Source organism: Lissotriton vulgaris, chromosome 11, assembly GCF_964263255.1.
Source record: "Lissotriton vulgaris chromosome 11, aLisVul1.2, whole genome shotgun sequence".
In the NCBI taxonomy this organism is placed as follows: domain Eukaryota; kingdom Metazoa; phylum Chordata; class Amphibia; order Caudata; family Salamandridae; genus Lissotriton; species Lissotriton vulgaris.
Window position 1 is genome coordinate 783,177,560 of NC_141699.1, and position 21,033 is coordinate 783,198,592.

Genomic DNA, 21,033 nt, shown 5'->3' on the forward strand with positions numbered 1-21,033 from the left:
TAATCAACAGTAGGCCCAGTGGACTCCCTAGAAACAACAGAATACCCAAACTTGCAACAATCCAAGAGCTTCAAACTGAAAGACTAATCACATTCGATCAGCCTGCAGTGCACAGAGAAGGACTATGCAATAATGCCATGGAACTCGTGCCTCTTAAGACACAGATTGAAATAGTTCGTCAAGAAACACCAGTCTACAATAATGTGGCATCAGAAAGTGCTACCGAGAGACAGATTGAACGAACAATCCCAACAATTGACAGAACTGCCTCTGGTTATTTCATCAACTTCGACAACTTCTCTGAAGATCAAAACGACCCCGAAGTGATGCCAGAAACTAAAAAGACTTTTAAAGAAAAAGCAACGGAACTCTTTCATCAGCTGAAGGAAATCTACCTTATTTCCCCTTGGTTAGAGTTCAGGTTCGGTCTAGGTGTATTTTTCCTCCTGCTTTGGCTCATCATGGTACTTTGTTTGGGAAAATTCATTGAGAGAAAATATAGTACAATGGACACAGCAAGTCAGAACATCAACCTAGTCCTCAAACCACATAGATCATCCCACGTGAAGAAAAGAGAACTGTCAACAGTAAACGTCACAGCCATTCCAATACCTGGTGGGGCAGTATGGGAGAAAACTGACTATGAGATCTATGGTCCGGTCGAGATCCTGAAGTATCCTCATCAACTGAAGGTTTCCTTAAGTGACTTTGTAAAACCTAGTACATTCTCTGATGATTGGGACTTTAACAGTATTAATGACATGATGTCTGATTTAGTAATGTCAGCTAGATTCACAGAACATGATTATTTACAAGGTTCGTCTAGTTATGAACAGTTATTCTGCTATACACATTATGGCGATCATTATTTGCATAAATCTGCACAGCCTGCACAGCCTAGAAATGTTTTTAAGTATAATCAATGGGAACATTGTTCTACACCACCTAAAAGCAGTTCTAAAGCATTTTTTGAGAAATTCAAATACTTCTCAGGGTTTAACACCAGTGATGCAGAAACGTTTTATTACAAACTGTTAGATAAAACAGGAATGAAAACAAAGCTGACAAATTCTAAATTGATATATTCAGAAGCATTTTATGACAAAATGATGACATTTGGTTTTGATTATTGGAAAAATAACATTGAAACAAAAACCATTTGGGGTACAAAAGATTGGCAGGTACAAGGCCTTGAAGCACTATTCAGAACCTGCATGATACCAAAACAAATGATGTTTTTAAATGACAATACACCAAACATCCTGTCTTGGCCTAGCTAAGATCAAAGAGCTAAAAGAAACGTCTATTCCAAAGCCAATACCTGAAAATGCAACAACAGATATTGAGATAGACTTATCCAAAATTTTACATTTTAACAGAACACATCCTGATTGGAAAAAGTGGTTAATCTGGCCTACTGACAAACAGCTGTCAAGATAGATTCCTGAACAAAACACAGGGGTTAAAAATGACCAGACAAGACCCTAGATACTCCCAGAAACAACATCCAGGGATAGTAACAACATACAGTGTAGGGAAACTCTGCCTCGAATGGCTAGGATCGTCCACACTGGCTGAAATTAAGCAACACTTGTCTTTACTAAAAGATGGAGCTGATTTGCGCGATTTCATTCTTGGACCACGCAAACAGCGTCAAAAGCGTTTCATAGCGGCCAGCATCTATGCTGCGTACAACGAGGCTTGGAAAGTCACACGATTTGAAACAGCTGAAAAAATACGAGAAATTGATCGTATTAATTTGGAAAAATCACTTTCTGTAGTGGACAATGGGTTAATGACTCTGTCCTCCAGAATATATTCGTTGGACAATATTGTATCTTCTGCCTTTGACATAATAGACAGAGACTTGCTAATGTTACAGCATGGCCAATCTCAATTACGTTCTATTGTACAATTAGGCTGGACGCTGCAAAATCTTCATTCAGGCTATGTGCCTTGGCGTTTAATTAACACAACGTCATTTTCCATTTTTAACCTTACTGATAAACAAATCAGTTTGGCACAGAAAGGAGCAGACTATACAATCCTGAGCATCGAAAAACTTGAGAGATTACCATTGACAATGTCAGAGAGTCCGGTCATTGAATGGATAATACACGGAATTATCACATTCCGATAACTTTCCGATTTAAAAAGTGCCTTGAATACATACCTACTGGCCAGTATGAACGATTGGGTAAAGGATACATAAAATCAGAATGGAAATTACCATACACACATTCATGCTATAGTGACAGCGACAAAAATGTATTTCTTAGTGGTGAAAATTGTAAAGATTCACTAGGTGGTATACTTTTGTGCCAGGGTATTAATTTACACGGAGCCTGTGAAGGTAATTCTAACAACCTTTCATGCCACCAGCTAGTCACACCTGCAACGCAGATAGAGCCCTTCTTTATGCAACTTGCGCATGGGAGTTACATTCTTAGAACGGATCACAGATGTTGTGGACTTGTTCCAGGGAAAAGTTATCTAGTAAGCGTAACATCCATGGTCCAATGCTGTATGCAAGCATTGTTCCCGAGCGGGCCTGTAGACACAGAGACTCCCATCTGGCCTCGTCTGAATCTCGATTCTATACGAATTGATACTTTAAGCAAAATGAAGTCTGTGCTTTTGCAGACAACAGTGCCCATAACGTCATCAAAAGAGACATATGATCTTCTAGTTGCAAGGACAGCTACGGAGGTTCATGACCTTTTATCAACAAATTGCCCCGTGCATTTCGTAGAAATGCTTTGCCAACTCCTTAACATGTCTAGTGCCACAGGCATCCCAGGCATATTTAAGACGATTTTTACGGGACTGCTAACACCATTTCAAGCAATTCTGGGAATCGTTCCAAATTTTGTCCACTCTGTTTTTGGCGGCATACCCCTATTTTTGGGACTTGTAGCAGGGATTATTTTTGACCCTCCTGCTTCGTTATGGCAAGCCAAAGCTCAGACATGACTGCTATGGGAATGGAAGAGACAATCCTAGCAATGCGCTACCGGGACAGAATAACTAGAGTCCTTGGATTGGCCAGGCTGAGAGATCTAAACATGACCTGGTTCCTTTCATTCAGACCTATATGGCAGAACTGTATCTTACCGGTACTTCGATGTATGCTATGCGGAGATGAGTGCGTGTTGGACATCTGTCTTTCACTTCCATCAGCAGTACCAATGGACGTCGATACTTTGCTCAGTCCGATAACGGCTCACGCATTGTGTTGTCCCCAGCGGCTACCAATCCTGATGACGGCATTCGTTGAGACGCCTGTGCTACGACTAGGTGGTAACAGTGGAGCAAGTGACAAAAGCAACATCACCCAGGTACGACCTTCTGTGAGCATTGCTGATCCAGACTATGATGACAGCAATCATTCTCACACTTGCCAAGTTACAGCACTATCGAATTTGGTCGAACTGTCACCTGACTTTGTAGACTAATTCTTAGTGACCCTGTCTGATATGATGTTCTCACCCGAACAGAAATAATAACTTTGGAGAAGCTTTCCGACACACAGCGTTCCCATGAACTCTGAATTCGGCCTTCAGTTTTGAACAACAAAAACTGCTAAAAGCGCTGGAACTCTAGTTTCCCCGTTCAAGCAATAATTCTTTTGAATTGAACACTTTTTAATATTCACCCTTTTTGGCACAAAAAATTCTTTGCTTAAGGTAAAAACTATTCTTAGAGAACAAAAGCTTCAAACTTCTATTTCTACATACATCTAGAGACATAATAACTTTAAACCAGCCTCTAGCACGTTTATTGCAATGCATTTATATGTGATGATTTATCTCGCCCTTCTTCTGTTTCAGAGATATTTCATGTGTAATTCCTTTTGCATAATCGTTCATTGATTTCATATGCAATAATTTTTTAATGATTTCTATGCTTCAAAAACGTACAGTACCTAAAATTTCACGTATTACAATGTACGCCTATTTCAAATGCATATATGTATTTTGGGGTGGGCAAGGTTGCACATGCATCTTATTGCTCTAGTTTTAGTAATTTGATGGACATGAATTCGTGGAGTGGGTGTGGCGTTCTAATCTAGGATCCTGATCGATACTGTGACCGTTTGCCCCTATTCGGCTATAAATCCATTTATTCCCTATATTGGCATAACCGTTCAAGTGCAATATTCAGAAACTCGTCTCTGGCCTCACACGAACAGAGCCACATTCCAGAATAACTTTCTCTGCCACTTCCTTTGCAACCAATTAGTGCAATGACAGAGCAGAAGTCACTATCTGAGATTCCTAGATTAACACTCTGAGTTCTTCAACAAGATAAAAACTCAGCAAACCTGGAAATCCCCGCTTGCTGTGTTTTGATTAGTAATAGAACTCTAATGAGCACTGATAGACTATCACTTCCTAGTGACATCTTTTTTGACGTCTTATGTCCAGCAAACTTACGTCAAACAAGGCACCTTTCAGGTATAAAAACTACCAACGTGGCCTTAAGCAAGTCCCCTGTTGCCCGTCGCCTGAAGCTGCTGTTATGCTGAAGATAGCATCGATAGCAGTAGCGATAGCAGCTATGATAACTAGCGAACGATGGTGTGGTGAACCTAGGAGCTGAACAGCCGTCCCCCTGCAAGAGCCCAGCAGATGCAAGCTGCCCGCGGACGCTGTCCCCCCTCCTTCTCCCTCCTCGACGCGCTGAAGAGACGCTGCCTTTCTCCTGCAGAGAAATCCAGCTCCAGCGTTTCTGGTCTACCCTTGCGGGTGACTGGGATACCGAGCCCTGAGGGAGATACCAGACCTCCATCATTCTATTCCAGAGGTATGGTGTTGACTAAACCCTTGAGAGAGAATTCTTGAAGCAAACCTTGGCAAAACCAACTTAACTTACAGCTACTTACTTACTCCCCTCCCAAGTATTAGGCTTAGGTCAGGTACACTGGGGTAGGCGTAGTTAGAAGCACCAGTTGAGTATTTTAGCCTAATGTATATATGAATGTATATATGTTTTATTACTTTTAAACCATTGTATGGCTAAGAAACCATATCAATGCTTTTGCAGTATTATTTCGCAATACTTATCTTACTGTACGTACTTTTTATAATAACAAGTCTTGCAATTGTGGCAATTCATTTCTCTCGTACGAGAAGAAAGACTGTTCAATAAATGTTAACCCTTTATTGACAAACGCCCGTCTCTCTGTTCTCTACATATTGTGAAAGTAAACTGCACCAACCTGACTGAGTAAAATAACTGTCTATTGTTTCACACGACCCTAGAGATTGACTCTTGATCTGAGGAGCAAAGTTGTCATGTTGCACGGTTGTTGGAAAACTGAATCCCTTCTTGTCTGTGCCAGGGAAGCTGATCACTTCCTATTTCAGAGAAGAAAGTTTCCAGTGACCTCTGAGCTAGTTGGTAACAAACCCAATTAAGTTTAGCATAGTCAGTGGAGGCCTGGAAGATCCGCACTTCTACGTCGATACTACTGTTTATGTTATTCCAATGCGCAGGGCCTATTGGGAAAATAGGAACTACGCTACAATTTCTCTAGGCTTATTCTCAGCGACTAGGACTTTGGAGGAAAAATAGTCCGTTTTGGTAGTTAGTATGGATTTTTTGTAATGTGACAGAAGGGAGGTGTAGCGGGATTTGAGGATAGGGCAATATTGTCGTCTCCAGGCTCGTTCGGCGTGGCGAACTGTAAGCTTTAGCGCCTTCAGTTCCTCGTTGATCCAGTGATTGGAATCGTTCGTACGTCTAGAGGAGACTCGCCTGAGCGGGGCGAAAGAGTCACAGCCTGATGTTAGCCAGGAATTGATGGAATTGGCTTGTTCTGAAATGGACTGACCAGATAGGTCAGGGCTGGAAGAGGAAAGAGGTAGCTAAAGAGGCCATATCAACCCGGCCCCAGGAGCGTACCCAGATATTTTTGGGATGCGAGGGTTTGGTGGGTGGGCTAATTTGTGAGGAAAAAGATCAGGGAGTGGTCAGACCAGGGGCAGGGGGAAATGGATAAAGACGCAATGGGGCAGTTGAGGGACCAGATCTGGTCAAGGATGTGTCCCTGAGTGTGCGTGGGAGAAAGGACATGTGAAATAAAGTTGAGAGAGCGTAGAGTATCAGAAAATTCTTTAGAGGTGGAACATTCCGCTGGATCAGAGGGCCAAAAGTTGAAGTCACCCAGCACCATGATGGAGGAATTGTTAACCGCTAGGGTGGCCACAAGCTCTTGAAACCTGGCAAGGAAGGTTTGGGAGGGTTGGGGGGGCGGTACATAAGCAAACAGGTGAGGGGTATATTAAAGGAGAGGGATCGAACAACTAAGAAATCGGAAGTACCGATGGAAGGAAAGTCAAGAGGCTGAAAAGGAAAATCCTTCCGAGGGATCAGGGCGACGCCCCCGCCCGGTCCGCCAGAAGGCCGATCAGCACGGAGAGCGTAGTAGGTGGCGGGGAGGGCTGCCAATAGGGCAGGGAGGGAACTATCATGGAACCATGTCTCCGTAAGGAACAAGAGATCAGGTTTGTGAAGATCAAGTAGAACAGAAAGTTCATGGTAGTGCTTGACTGCAGAGCGCGTATTCGGATAGTAAATAGAGAGAGAGAGGTAAGTGTGGGTCCGGCTGGGGAATCAAGGCAGGAGATGGGGGGGGGGCAAGGAGTGAGTCGGGCGGGAAGAAAGGGAGGGGAGGTAAAGGCTGTAAGTCCCAAACTTTTGATACGGTTAATCACATAGGCGTCAATTTGCCTAATAAATCAAGGATTCGCCAGAATGAACAAAAGAGACGTGACCTGCGATAACACCACTTGCACGAGGAAAGTTCACTTCCCAGCCAACCTGTGGCAAGCGAGCTGCAGAGGCTAACCTTTGATCCACACCCAGTTGCCTGCAATGACCCTTCTGGGGGAGTACCACCTCAACGTGAAACAGCCCGGAGCAGTTCTCTGACGTGCAACATTTGAACATATCAAGGGATTCCAACACAAAACAGGCACACAGGCTCTGTGCAGGGCGTTCCTTTTTTTCCACAGAGCCCCGATGTAATCAGATTTTCACAATATTTGAAACAAGGCTGTTGGGAATTCCTGCAACGTAAAAGAACAGGAAACATTGACCACCGCACCGGGCGGAGGCACAGGGCGAGGAGAGCCGCGAGGGCGGGGAGGGCTGCCATGGTTGGTCTCCTGGGTTCTATGTGCGGACCGGCGCTGCTCTCTGCCTCCTGTCCTGTCTCAACGGCCCCTGCTCCAGACTGCTCTTCTTAAAACCGTGGCTGCGGGCTCTTTCCTGCCTGTGAGTCACTGCAGCGGGGCTTGGGAGGAGTCTGCCCAAAGTCACCAAGCCCCCTCTAACCCTGGCGCAGGGGCCCGCCTGCCCCAGGCATTGGAACTAATTAAGTATGTTCTGTGTGCTTTTCACATCACAGCCTTAAACTCTGCCCTGCCCTGCCCTGCCCTGCCCCTGCCCGGTGACATAATGCCATTATTTGGAGGCCGCTGTGTGTCTCGCCCCATTCCTTTAACCTTTTTAAACCACGAGAGGTGCACGGCGGCGGACCAGCAGCGGCTGGGAGGGGGCCAGGGGCCCTTTACCAACGCCAGAGAGGGAAAGTTGTGCCACCTCAGGTGTGGGTAGTTAATGCCGTCCTGTGTTTATTCAATGCAATATGTATGATACATGCAGTTGTAATACTTTCGCATTAGAAATACGGGATTACGGCACACGGCCAGCGGGAGGGGGGAGGCGGGAACGGGCACTCACCTGGACTTCTTCCAGCGGTCGGCCTGGAATGAAGAAAACAAACCTAAAAAATTATTTTTTTTAAAAACAATCCGCCCACCGCCAAGATGACGCGCAGAGAGGGGCGGAGAGGGAAGAAATCGCAGGAACGCCCACGAATCTGGTCCGGCCATGACGGACAGATCTCGGTTACCCTGGCTAGCCTCCATTTATGGAGCTAGCCCATGGAACAGAGTGCGGATTCCCAAGCCACTCTACTGTTCTCATTAGGTTTTCACCTGCGTGAAAAGCTGCGTAGTGCGCAGCTTTCACTTAGGCAAAACCTAAAAATGGCTATAAACCCCAAAAGATGCAGATAGCACATCTGAACAGCCAGGCCAGTACTAACATAGTGGTTTGCATCAGAGGGGTAATGAAACTTCAACAACACAACGACCAAAGCAAACAGTATAAGAAGCTTTGCGCAGGGCAGAAGCAGATTAAAGCAGGCCATGCAGAGGCATAGAAAAGAAAGGATTGGCAAAGTAGTCTAGGAAGGCTGCAGAGCCAATCGCCTATGGCATCACTTACCAGCCGACAGCAAGTACGAAGGACTTCGGGAGCTGGTCCCCTGAGGGAGAAGAGGACTGCGACCAACGAGGGACAGCTAACAGCCTCATGCAGTGCCCCCTGCAACATCAACGCCCGAAGTTGAATACATGAGGTGCACAGTTCTGAGTCAGGACGCACGCCCAGACACCACATACAAACATAATGAGAGTACGGGGTTGACATCGTAGCCTACAGGAATCCTATAATATCCAGAAAAGGCATGTTTTGTTGACACTGTCGAAATAGGCCAAAAATGGCCAGAGGTACCATTCTCCGAATCCACATGGAAGCACGGAAAGGAAGTAAACAGACATCAGCATGTCGGGGGAGGGCGTACATTGACTCTGGCAAAGTCACATCCGGTTGGACTAAGACGTTGTGGGAGAAATTTTTCTGGATCTAGTCTGGCAATTCTAAGGCAAGGAACCTGCGGCTAGATGTCACTATCTTATCTTATCTTAATGGGGTTTTGTTTAGCGCTCTGTCACCATAAGTTTCCTGGCGCTGATTGGATGCTGAGAGATGACAAAAGAGGGGGATCTAACAAGACTGTGTGAAGAGACTGGTTTTCAGGAGTTTTCTGAATTCAAGAAGGGAATTAGAAGTTTTAAGAGGAAGGGGCAGCGGGTTCCAGAATTTGGGGGCCAAGTGAGCAAATCTACAGCCACCAATTTTTTTTAGCTTAATTGGGGGTGCAGCTAAGAGATGGTGATGAGAGGACCGTAGGTTGCGTGCCGGACGGTAGGGGATGACTAAAGATTTGAGGAAGGCAGGGGAAGTTCCAAACACAGCTTTGAATGTGAGGCAGCCGATCTTGGACGCAGCCAGTGGAGTTTGCGAAGTAGTGGTTTCGCCGACTGCCATTTCGGGATTTTATAAGCCAGTCTGGACTATCAGATATTTATTTTACATATATATATATATATATATATATATATATATATATATATATATATATATATACACATATACACATATACACATATACACATATACACATATACACATATACACATATACATATACATATATACATATACACATATACATATACATATACATATAATGCTCCACTTGCACCTGCCTGTCGCACTCCTTGGCTGGTGCCTGCCAGTCGGAGGTGCACCCGACAACAATATCAGCTCAATTGTCCCTCCCCGCAATGAACGGGAAAACAGGAAGCAGCACTCCCAGGGTAAGTTCACAATAGTTTAATTCTCAATGAATGTGATTCATGTGATTCATTGGGTTGTTTCATTATACCACCACGTCAGCTATATTGTGATGACTAGTAGCCCATTCAGGGCAGTATAGTACAACGTTGTGGATCTGGTAGCGGCGTTATGCGGTGTCATAGCCCATTCAGGGCTTAGAATGTTAATTAATTTGATTAATTAATCCTTGGATTCTCACTGAGTGTGGATATCCTATTGACTGCAATTTATATACTGGTTTTGCATAATTTGCCACTATTCAATAAGATACAGACCCATTCCAAGATGGCGGAAACTTTATTATTTGTGTCCTATCTTTATGTTTAGCGTTTATGACACGTGATGGTTTAAATGGATTGTTTGCCATGGTTCTCTGTCTCATTACTGAGGACGGCCGAGTGCCGAAAGCGTGTTTTTTTTAGAATTAAACTATTGTGAACTTACCCTGGGAGTGCTGCTTCCTGTTTTTCCCGTTCATTGCGGGGAGGGACAATTGAGCTGATATATATGTTAGAATTCGGAGGGGTGAAACTTAATATTCCCTCTCCAAGCAGCGCAACAGTGGGAAATGTGTTGACAGCGAAGACGTTAATTTTAACTTTTTCTACTGTAGTCTAAGCAAGAAAGAGTAGGAAAAATGCCGGTTTAAAAAGCTAATAACTTTACATAATCACCAATAAAAAAATAATCAACTAATACATAATGATTATTTAAATAACTCCCCCCCCCCCCCCCCCCAATGTACTTCTACAAACCTGGCAGTCTGAAACGAACATACTTAAAAAAAACTTTTCCATAACTTACATATTTAAATTAATGAACAGTAATTGTTAATTCCTTAACTTCCTACCCTAGACCTCTACAAACCCAACACCCTGCAACTAAATTTAAACTCAAATAAGTATAGCACATTTAACATTACTGATTATCAAATAAATTATTTTAATTAAATTCCCATCCTCTACTGCGACCAACCCAGTAGCCCACACATAAAAAAAAATATATGATTAAACTACTTACATAATTAATAACCCATTAAATTATTAACCAAATAGTCACTTAACTTCCCAACCTACACCCTTACAAACATAGCAACTGGCACCTAAAATAACACAAATAAATCACTATGACAAGTTAAATAATATCAATCACCTAATTACAAATTAATAATTTGTTTTTACTTCATTAACTTCCCACAAAAGTCCTTTATAAATCTAACAACCCGCTACAACACTATGAATTACTATTAACAATTACATTCCAAATTCTATATCACTTAAAATTTCAAACTCTATTTTAAAAATCAATTACAGTTACACAAACTATATGAACTAAAACACATAAAAATAAGTAAACTATTTTTTTACAACTATATTATTTGAAACTATATTAAAAACAATATTCTTAAATACTACTTACCTAAAAACACTATGTTCTATACAACGATATTTTTGTATCGCAATATTGTTTTTATGATATTTGTGTCTCCTGATATTTACAACTCAATATTTTGTCCAAATGCCCTCCTACCTCTATCATAATCTCTTTTATATAGCGCGAGCTCGACCAAAAGGCTCTGGCACGCTTTACATGAGCACCCCGTTACATTACACAAGGACACATACAGTTTTAGTAGGCACAGGGAGCTTATGATTTTCCCAGCGTACGTGGTCGGTTTGCTGCTTGCCTGTCCCTTTCACCACCTCACTCCTGTCGATCTTCAGCTTAAGCACAGAAGGCATTCTCACTCATGTTGTTCATGTGCTTTGCGGCCTTACAATGCAAGACAAAGGGGCTTCGGTATATGTCCATGCAGCAAATGTATTACATTTTTGCAGACGATGCGACATGGCTGTGTTCACAAGCACACTTTCCACATGTCTACGGCCGACTCAAGATGGGCATGTGCGCTTTTACAAGCCCTCCACACCACCAAGCAACCATTTGGATGCATAAATTAACATAACGTGGAACACGTGCTAAAGGATTAAAAACAAAAACAAAATCGGATTAAGAAGCTTCAAATAGACAGAAAAGTGGCGCCGCTCAAAACAGAACACTTTAGTACACTACACACGGTAATCTCTTCACACCCATTCCCTTTAGAATACACGCAATAGTAACATCTAGCACAAAACCAAATGATTGTAACTAACGTCTTCAATCCTTGCAGAAAATGCAGTGTCAAACCTTAATGGCAACCAAGTTATTTATAGTCAGTCGCTGGCTCCCAGACTGAAAACAAACATCTAATTAAATGTATGTTCATTTATAACAAACAATGCAGTGATCGACTTTTACCGATTACAAGTAAAATATTTCATTTCAGTAATACCGCTTCAATAGGTTTGGATCACTAAATTTCAATGGAGGCACACAAATTAACCAAAAAAACTAATTTGATAAATGTTACAGTCCTGAAGCACGATTATTTGGCTGACCAGCGTTCTAACTTCAACAGCTCCTAAGAGACTGCAAAGCTTCAACTCATTATCATTATGAAAAAAATGGCTGCCTTGGAACCTGGCTGCCCTTGATTAAGTTCTCAAAGAATGTGTTTGTTAATGAAACTTGACATACATGTCCATATGGCAGCACAAGCTCCATGCATATCAACGATGTATAGAGGTAAAACTGCGTATAGAGCATACAAATTCCTCGTATGCATTAAGAAAGCGACCAAAAAAGCGAACACTGTAGTGTGCTGAATTTAATTAAACTAATCACATAATAGAAATACCTAACAAGGTATAAGTAGATGTAAGAGAGCACATTCAACACTTCAATTACTTTTTATAATAAACTTTGGCAAAGCCATTAGGTCTGGCCTTGAGAGTGTATTTTTTCTAACAAATGCAAAATGAACAAGCATTGGCAAAGCAGATAGGTCTAATTTATGCAAGAGCTATTGGCTTTGCCAATGTGTTTTAGCCATGTTTTATACCAGCATGGATAAACATAAGAAGCGTAGAGTGGATGGAGGGGCGCGGCGCAGAGCGGCTTCGAGGCGCAGAGCGGAGCGGACGGCAGGGCGCAGAGCGGAATGGCCTTAGAGTGTCATGGAATGGAATAGAGTGGAGTGGCAGTATGGCATATGCATGGTGTGGTAGAACACTGCCATTATAGACAACACATTTTCAATTGAAATGACCATTACGTTTGCACAAATACAGTTTTACTGATAAAACTATACAGCGCACAAGCAATGTGTGTCATTACCTAGTGTATTGATCTGTTTTGATCGTATTAAACAATTTGCTTCCACCACAGTTCAGAATGTCACAATAATGATCTTAATTTGTGTTTTAAGGCGGATATATTCTGGAATATCTGCACAGCTCAGTTAGAAATTTACATTTTTGTTGTTATGGACTATAAAAAAAACTGCTCCTTTCACAGCAAGAATGTCACAAATCCACGTACTCTGAAGTAAGAGAAAGAAAAGTAAACCTCAAGCTCCCTCGGAAGACCGGACATTTGACTTCAGTTTTTGAATGCACAACAAACATGACAAGATAACAAGATTTTAAGGCCTGCTTACAGTAAGCAAACACCCCTAGAAGAATACAGTAAATAGACCATGATCCTCAGGGTGAAACGAACATAGAGCCTAAAACATAAACCAGCAAAAAGAAAGCAATGAAACGTGAGTTACAAAACATAGGCTAATGGTAAGCAATGGGTGTAACACATTCCCATGGAAGCTTTCAAAATGTCCCCAAGTAGTAGTAAGCGACCTAAAAATTGCCAAACTATGAAAATATAGGATACAACCATCCCCTAAAGCACGATAGCCCTGACACTAAGTGACTTCATTTTAAGTCGGCTGTGCACATGTTATCAGGACAAAGGGTGAGTGGAAGAAAAATGTAACACCTGAACAGACAAATGGATGAAGATGGTGACCGTCCTTGTATATATTTTTAATTCATTTTTAAATACATTATATTATTTGGTATTCACAAAGTGAAAGGGTTTAGTGCCTTCAGAATCACTTTAATCTCAGGGTTGTGGTAATCCCAAAATTGAGGTTGGGAGTGTATAGGACAAAGACCAAATGTTATTTAAGTTTATTCCTTTCTATTTATATTTTTTTTCTAAAACTCAGGTGAGAGGTAAGAACAGAAACAGCCAACACGTGTTTCACCCTAAGGCCTGCTGTCTTTTTCAAGGCTCTTATCAACAGATATGCAAGAGTAAGAAAAAGGGGTGGGGCATCGGAGAGAGGAGGGAGGCCCGTGAGGGTAGGTGGGCTAGAGAGTGTAATGAACAGGTTCCCAAGAGTGTAAAATAGACTTAGAAGAGATTGACCATAGGGTATTAACAGTATGAAGTCAAATGCATATCCACACCATGTAAAATGACAGTGGTGTGCCCACAAACCAAGAGGAAGGTAAAAGTAAATACAACATTGAAGAGAAAACAGGGGATAAAAACAACAAAGTCAACATTAGTCATAAACAGTGGTACATATATGTATACCATCTAAAGTTATATTATTAGGTCTTGGCTAGACACAGCCAAGGTTGCTTGCATGCTAGGCAAAAAAACAAATCTATGGTTTATAAATGCAATCATATATTCATGTTTCGATGCTCATGACTAGCTCAGCTCGTCATGAGGCACGGTTGAGCTGTGCTTATGACGAGCTGAGCTCGTCATGAATAAATGATATTTCAAAAAAGTCAGCACCGGAGGGGAAAACCCTTAGCAGCCAAGGTGTTAACATTCCATGTGGTTTGCAGGAGTACTCTAAGCCCAGAACAATATTACATCCGTTCAACACAATATGGTATAACCAAGAGCATATTTCATGATATGCATGTCAGGATTTACGACGGTATAAAAGCAAATTGCACAAGCAAACTATAATGAAATTCAGTATTGTAAACTCATTTCGTCAATTCGTAACTGGGACCAGTGCATCCATCAGAAGAACATTGTAATTCACCAATTTACAAAAACAGATAAACATGTGGAAATGCAGATGCTACTCTTCAAGCAGCGATGAGAATTCGGAAATGATTTATTAGTAGTTGAGATTCTTAAGCATGGTAATAAATAAAAGCGGTTTTATGCTCAATGTGAAAAAAGTACTAGTGCTCAGCTAAAACAACACAACCAGAGACTGTGTAATATAACAAAGTCTGGCAGTTGTTTAAACTTAGAAAAACATTCTCTGTGGGATACATCAGGTTATACTTCAATCAACTACTACAGTGTTCATCCAAGAGGGTGGAAAGAAGTTGGTTTGGTCTAAAAAGACTCATTAAATGAATCGAGCAGATCCATACACCAGGGACAGAACCAGATGTCTTTTCACAATCTAATGATTCTCTTGTGTTTTATACTACAGGTAATGTTCCACATAAAACCCAATCCATTGGCTTGTAACAAAATGAACCCCACATCGAAGCAGCAAAAACATTTTTTATGGAAGCACACAACTTTTGCCCAATCAAAATATGTACTCTTGGCTCCAACATGGAGGCAGTACCAAAGACCCACTCTAGTGCTGTAAAGCCAGACACTAAAAAAAAAAAACGCTAGGAAGTGGCTAGCACTGGACAGGCCAGTTTTTTAGGCCGAGCCTAGCAGCAGCACGCATGTGCTGCAAGCTTTGCGAGGCACGCAGTAGTCTAGTATGCTGTGGAAGCCTCGCCTTCTCCACCCATATTTTTGATTGGCTGGTGTAATTGTCCTGAGTAAATGCTGGTTTTCGATTGATAATGAGGCTTGTTAGTCCCTCCATGTTACCGCCCTGTCCCCATTTGATACCACCTAGGAGGACTGGATCTTTTACTTGTGGCTTGTGAAAATAAACAAGGACCCCCAGAGAAGGATAAAATTCCTGGGTCAGGGTAAAGCAATTTGAAACAAGAGTATAATGACATTTTTCGCGCTATATGAGCTACCAGACGCCATCCCCGGCACTCTAGCGAACTTCCAAACAGAATATCATAAACAGTTGGAATTGCGCACTCGTTGCCTTGTCTGATATACTATACAGACAAACCTAAGCTATACGCCGTTGACGCAACCTGCTTTACATATCCCCAGAAAGCCGAGCATACATAATTCGCCCTCAAGTCGGTTGCCTCATCACGGAAACAAACGATAGTCGTGTGCCGATAACGCATTTCGTTTATTGCATTCCTAGGTAACTGGGAGTACGAACCTGTTTTTAAATTCACAATCACGCCTTAAAGACAAACTTCAGTCACACGCGGGACGCTTTCTTGTTCATTTCAACTCAGAAAACTCTGATGGAAAGCCAAACGAGTTTGAAGGTGTCCCACGCAGCAACTTTTTCTAAATATAAAGACGTTCTGGGGAAGGATAACCAGAACTAAGACTACACACTATCCATTGAAAGCCCGTGACGCCGTAGTTTGTCCCCCAGCGTGAGATCAAATTATCGCCTAATACTAAGGGATAGAAGTCTCTTTTAAACATCCTGTCCGGGTCCTCAACATTAACCTTCCTTCTCAAGTCAAAGAAAAATGTTGGTATCATCCTGATGAAGACACAAAGCATGTGTCGAAACGCGTAGACGAACACCATCTCCTCCGTTACATCTTTGAGAATAATTGATGTCCAAATATTCCTTGAATCTTCTGTATCAACTAGAATGAAAAATTACTTTTAAATATTTTTTAATAATTAAAAAAAATGTGTCAATGAATATGTATATGCCAAATTTTAAATAATTCAAATTAAATCATTTATGCTATCGTAGTACTTTGTTGTTCTCTCTTTAATGTATTTTTGCTAGATATTATATTTTGCCTGGGTTTATACTCCCGTTTCAAATTTCTTTTTCTTGTGGCGTTACACGGTCTCCTTCATAAGTCGGCAAGCACCATTTTATTTTTAATGGCAGCTCTTTCTGCTTTCACTTTAGCAGCAGCGCTTATTTAATTAATGTGCTGTGTGGGTCGAAAGGGAGCATTTCTACTCCCTAATTTAACCAGCATTTGCAATGCAATAGGTCTCGCATTTACACGAGCTTTAGCTATTGACATTGCAAATAATGCCTTATTTTTCTTTTCATTTTTAAAACCTAAATAAAAGGCATTATCATTTTCAATGCCAATTGCTTAAACTTGCCTAAATGCGAGACCTATTGCATTGCAAATGCTTGTTTTTATTGCTGGTGGGACAGGAGAAAACACTGATGGAGAGTATGGGGGTAGGGGGTGCAGGGACAACACAGACAGAGGGTGTGAGGAAAAGGGCAATAGGTCGCGGCCAGTGCTGGTCGCATCATTGAGCTTTTTGGTTACCGCAAGGTGAGGGGCAACCCATTGGGAGGGAGGATAAGGAAAAGCTTAATATGGGCTTGCCAAACTGTGAACATGCACAAGCCATTCATGACGTGTGCGTAAGGTGCACATGCTGCTAATACAAATATGACTAGAAGCATGGGTCCTCAAAGAGGGACAAACAGTGAAACGGCATTAAATGCATTTCAAAAGCGGAGGGAGTGGCCACAGGCAAACTGTGCGAATAAGACTACCTCTAATAATACCATGTACCATAGGATATTCTGGTTCACATAGGTGAAGCAGGGGATTCCCATCTTTATTTGTATGTGATATTGCCCATATGAACATGGCACACGTATATAAAGTGCCAAAATGGCCTGCGCTTGTCAAGGATGTATATGACAAATCGTAAGAGGTATGAACAATAGATTTGGAATGCAAAAAGGCTTTTGTAATAAAATACATTTTTGATAGTGTTTCATTCCACACTTTTGCGGTTTAAGCTCTGTAAATAAAAGACGTTACTATTACCCATTTTATGATACTGATCTCAGTAGGGTGGAGTACGGAGGCTGCCTTGCTGCGATTCAGACTGACGGCCTTCAGAACAAGGCATGTGTCAAGGGCAAAAGTTGAGATCAAAGTGCCTACTTGGCAGCATTTAATGCTAGTGATTGCATAAGAAGTGCCATCGTCAAGTTGTGCTTTTGTACATATTTCCCCCTCATTCTACTTTTACTTGCACGTCTTCATTTATGTTGCACTTTTGTGAACGGACCCTAGTTAAGGTCCTGGCGTAAGATCTCGTCTGGACATTTTACTGTGATCTGTTGCAACTCAATACAGCGCAATATGCAGAGTTTTAACTATGTGAACGTCTTCAAGATCAGGATCTAAAAAACGTCTTTCGTGATATGCCACGTTCAGTACAAAATACCTGTGCATCTCAAAACTTGCATCATCAACACCACCTCTAAAGAATGCTGGTTTAGCAGGACTTTCAGCTGGAGATTAAGGCAACACCAAGTGAAACACAATAGACCTCATTTACCTCAGTTGAGCTGTTCAGCACAGGGACTGCTCCACCGAAGGCTACGTTTGCACATTGCCACACAGTTAAGTAGGCAGTACCTAGAGCGGAGCTGTTTGACTTTGCTGTCTGCTGCATTCTCAATTCTGCGTACATACGCACACCAAAATAATGTGTTCGGACTACTGGATTGCTTGATGCAAGTTGGAAAACAGAAGTAGCTAAATTAAAACGAGTTGAGATGTTTGAGTAGACACTAAAACTGGAATAGGTTTCGGTTGGTGCATGCTGGCATTCTTACCTTCAAAAGCCAGCACTAGATAACTAGTCCGGGCCCCTGGTCTTTAAAATTTGTGACTCTCCAGAACACACAGAACTAGTGTCTCCTCCTCTCTGTGCCATTAGCGGGCGGCCATATTGGCAGGGTGACGCTCCAGACTTTCCAAGAACCCAATCTACTTAAGTCACATGTCCCCACCGCGCAGCGGGAGCGCCATAGAAGCGCCGAAGAGGCGCCTAAGAGAAGCCAGTCTGCGCCAGTCCGCGCCCAGCTGTGCCCAGATCCCAGAATCCCTGGTAATATGGCTGGTAACTTAATCATCTATGATTCTCCTCTTGTGGATCACAGCCCCGGTGGCTGTGATCCACAAACTCCAGGTCACCCAAAACTGTGCGGCCCGACTGCTGTTCCAAACTCCGCGCTGGCAGTCGGCCAAACCTGCTCTGAAGAAGCTGCACTGACTCCCTAAGGCAGCTAGGCTACAGTTTAAAGCCATGTGTCTGGTCCAGAAAGCCATACGTAAAACAGGCCCAGCCATAATGCACCCTATAGCTACCCCCTACCTCCCTCACAGAGCTCTCTGCTCCAGCTGACTACATCTGGCCACCACTACAAAGATAAACAAGGCCCGCTGGGGTGGCCACTCATTCTCACACAATGCTGCGAGAATATGGAATTCCCTTCGTCTTGCCCTTAGAGAGAACAGCAATTTGATGGCATTTAGGAAGCTTCTAAAAACTCATTTGTTCGGAAGAGCCTGATAGCGCCCTATCCCATCGCATTTCTGATCCTAGCCAAAGCGCTGCGAGGCCTCAGGGTAGTTATGCGCTGTTTGTCAGAGGCGCCCTCTTCTGTGGGGGTTTAGTTTGGTTTTCGTTCTCGGCGCAAATCGCCGATTCCACAGCTCCCCGCAGGAATGGCCGTTACTCCAATACCATCACATTGTTTTGAAAGCTAAAAGCATGGCAAACGTCACGCGAGATTGCGACTTTTTTGTACAAAGTGACTGTTGTGCTTTCGGCCCATTCTCGTTGTAGTAGACGTGTATTGTATACATCGCGCGACCCCGGTTGCGCGATGTATATCTTCTGCACTTTCTCGCGCATCCCGCGCGCTTCACTTCATGTATACATTTGAATGTTGTGGCTCATGAATGGAGGGTTCGCCCTGCGGGATTCCAATCCTGGCTGGTAGTCACCATTGGGCTTCCTGCGGAGCGGACGCTTCATGTGCTGGGTGGCGTATCATCTATAATTAAACGTATCTTCTACTCGAATCCTGTTTCCTCGGATCATTCATCTTACACTCGTCCTCTAAAATATTTTTTATGAGGCGCAAACTATTTAAAAGTGTGAACAAAAGCTATGGCTGGCACGTTTTTGAGTGGACTGTTCTGTTTGAATGAAATACGAGACACGTGATTTTTACACTAGCATATAAAATGAGGCTTTACCAGACTTGAAACAATGCATTCACACACAGACTAAGCACATACCTTCTGGTACTCTCCCTATTGGCCAGTCGGCCTCAGAGCACAGCGCATGCGCAAGACCAACATTTATGAGAGTGATGTAGGTTCAAATCTCATGAATTAACATAACAGTAAACACTTTGCTCTAGATCTTTTCCTAGTATGCTGGTTTTTTTTTTAACAACGAGATGTTAAGTGCACTGCGATGTGGAGTCTGGCCACATATTTTGAAGACCAGACATTCTGTACAGGTCGCGCGATTATGCCGATACAAGCATGATTCAGTCATCACGAGGCGCAACACAAGCTCTAGCGGTTCAGTAATAAGGTCTACTCGTGTCATGGCGAACAGCTTTTTACTGGGCAGCTCGACTGGCCGTGTGCATCCTGACGTTTCTCACTCAGCAACACAACTTGACAAAAGACAACCCCAGGCAGGCGCGAAACACCCATTGGACTCACCGGGCTGCACGGCATGTGGGCTGCCATATAACTCTGCTAAAACATTGATAAAGCCAATAGATCTCGCATAGTTGTGACCTATAGGCTTCGACAATGCTTGGAATCTAGTATATAGACCTAGATGAGACATTTTCAGAGCCAGTAAATAACCTGTGATAAGATTTACTTCACTTCACCCAGTTCAGGGTGAAGGTGATCAGAGCCCGCAGGGAGACTGCACTGGAACATCCCATTAATAAGCGCGCCACCCTGCTCTCACACATGTACCCTGTGTGCGAGCACTGGCGAGATTCGCACTGCATTCTCTTGTCCAGGGCTCCCAATCATTGGCATAGGTGTTTCCCATATCGATGGGTTGAAGGACCCTCATCCTTTTGCAAAGTTGGTCTCATAACACTGTCATTTAACAGCGCATGAAAGCGGCAAGCACCTCAAAAGTGCTCATTATCGTTGAAGAGGTCCATACCAGCCCTGGATGTAGACCCGGACGCAAAAAGAAAAATATTAAATCTGTTATATATATATATATATATATATATATATATATACATACATACATACACACACACACACCTTTCTTAATAAAAATTTGTGAAATAAAAAAAAACAAAAAAACGCAATATCTCACGGGAGGCATATCACCGTGCTGCTGTGGGAGACATGGGGGAGAAACATTGAGCAATGCATTTTTCAAGCCTATTGCCTCCGTTAGACGCTCTGTTTAATGCAATAAATAGGAGCCAGGGCTGCGAGACAAGCACCCCAGCCCCTGTCCTCATACCTAAGCTCTTATCGGCGCTGCTGCGTTAATGGAATATTTGAGAGCTATCAGGGCTTGCTATCCAGCGAGGGATCTGAGGGGTGTGGGAGCGACCGTCTGCTAGATTCTCTTAAACTAAACAGGGGGGGGGGGATCTCACGCACAAACAACATACAATAATACATTGCGTTTTTGAAGCACACCTAGTTTTTAAACCTTGGCTGTTCCC

The 21,033-nt window shown here is 42.7% G+C and overlaps 1 protein-coding gene and 1 long non-coding RNA gene across 3 annotated transcripts in view; one reads left to right on the forward strand and one right to left on the reverse strand.

Annotated features, from left to right (window-relative positions):
- Window positions 1-21,033, reverse strand: part of STAG1 (STAG1 cohesin complex component) — a 1,379,617-nt gene that overhangs the window by 1,171,121 nt on the left and 187,463 nt on the right. The gene's annotated exons all lie outside the window — the stretch shown is intronic.
- Window positions 13,631-16,368, forward strand: LOC147683496 (uncharacterized). The gene is made up of 3 exons (XR_015301047.1): window positions 13,631-14,119; window positions 14,253-14,714; window positions 14,780-16,368. It is a non-coding gene; the product is annotated as an uncharacterized LOC147683496 (long non-coding RNA).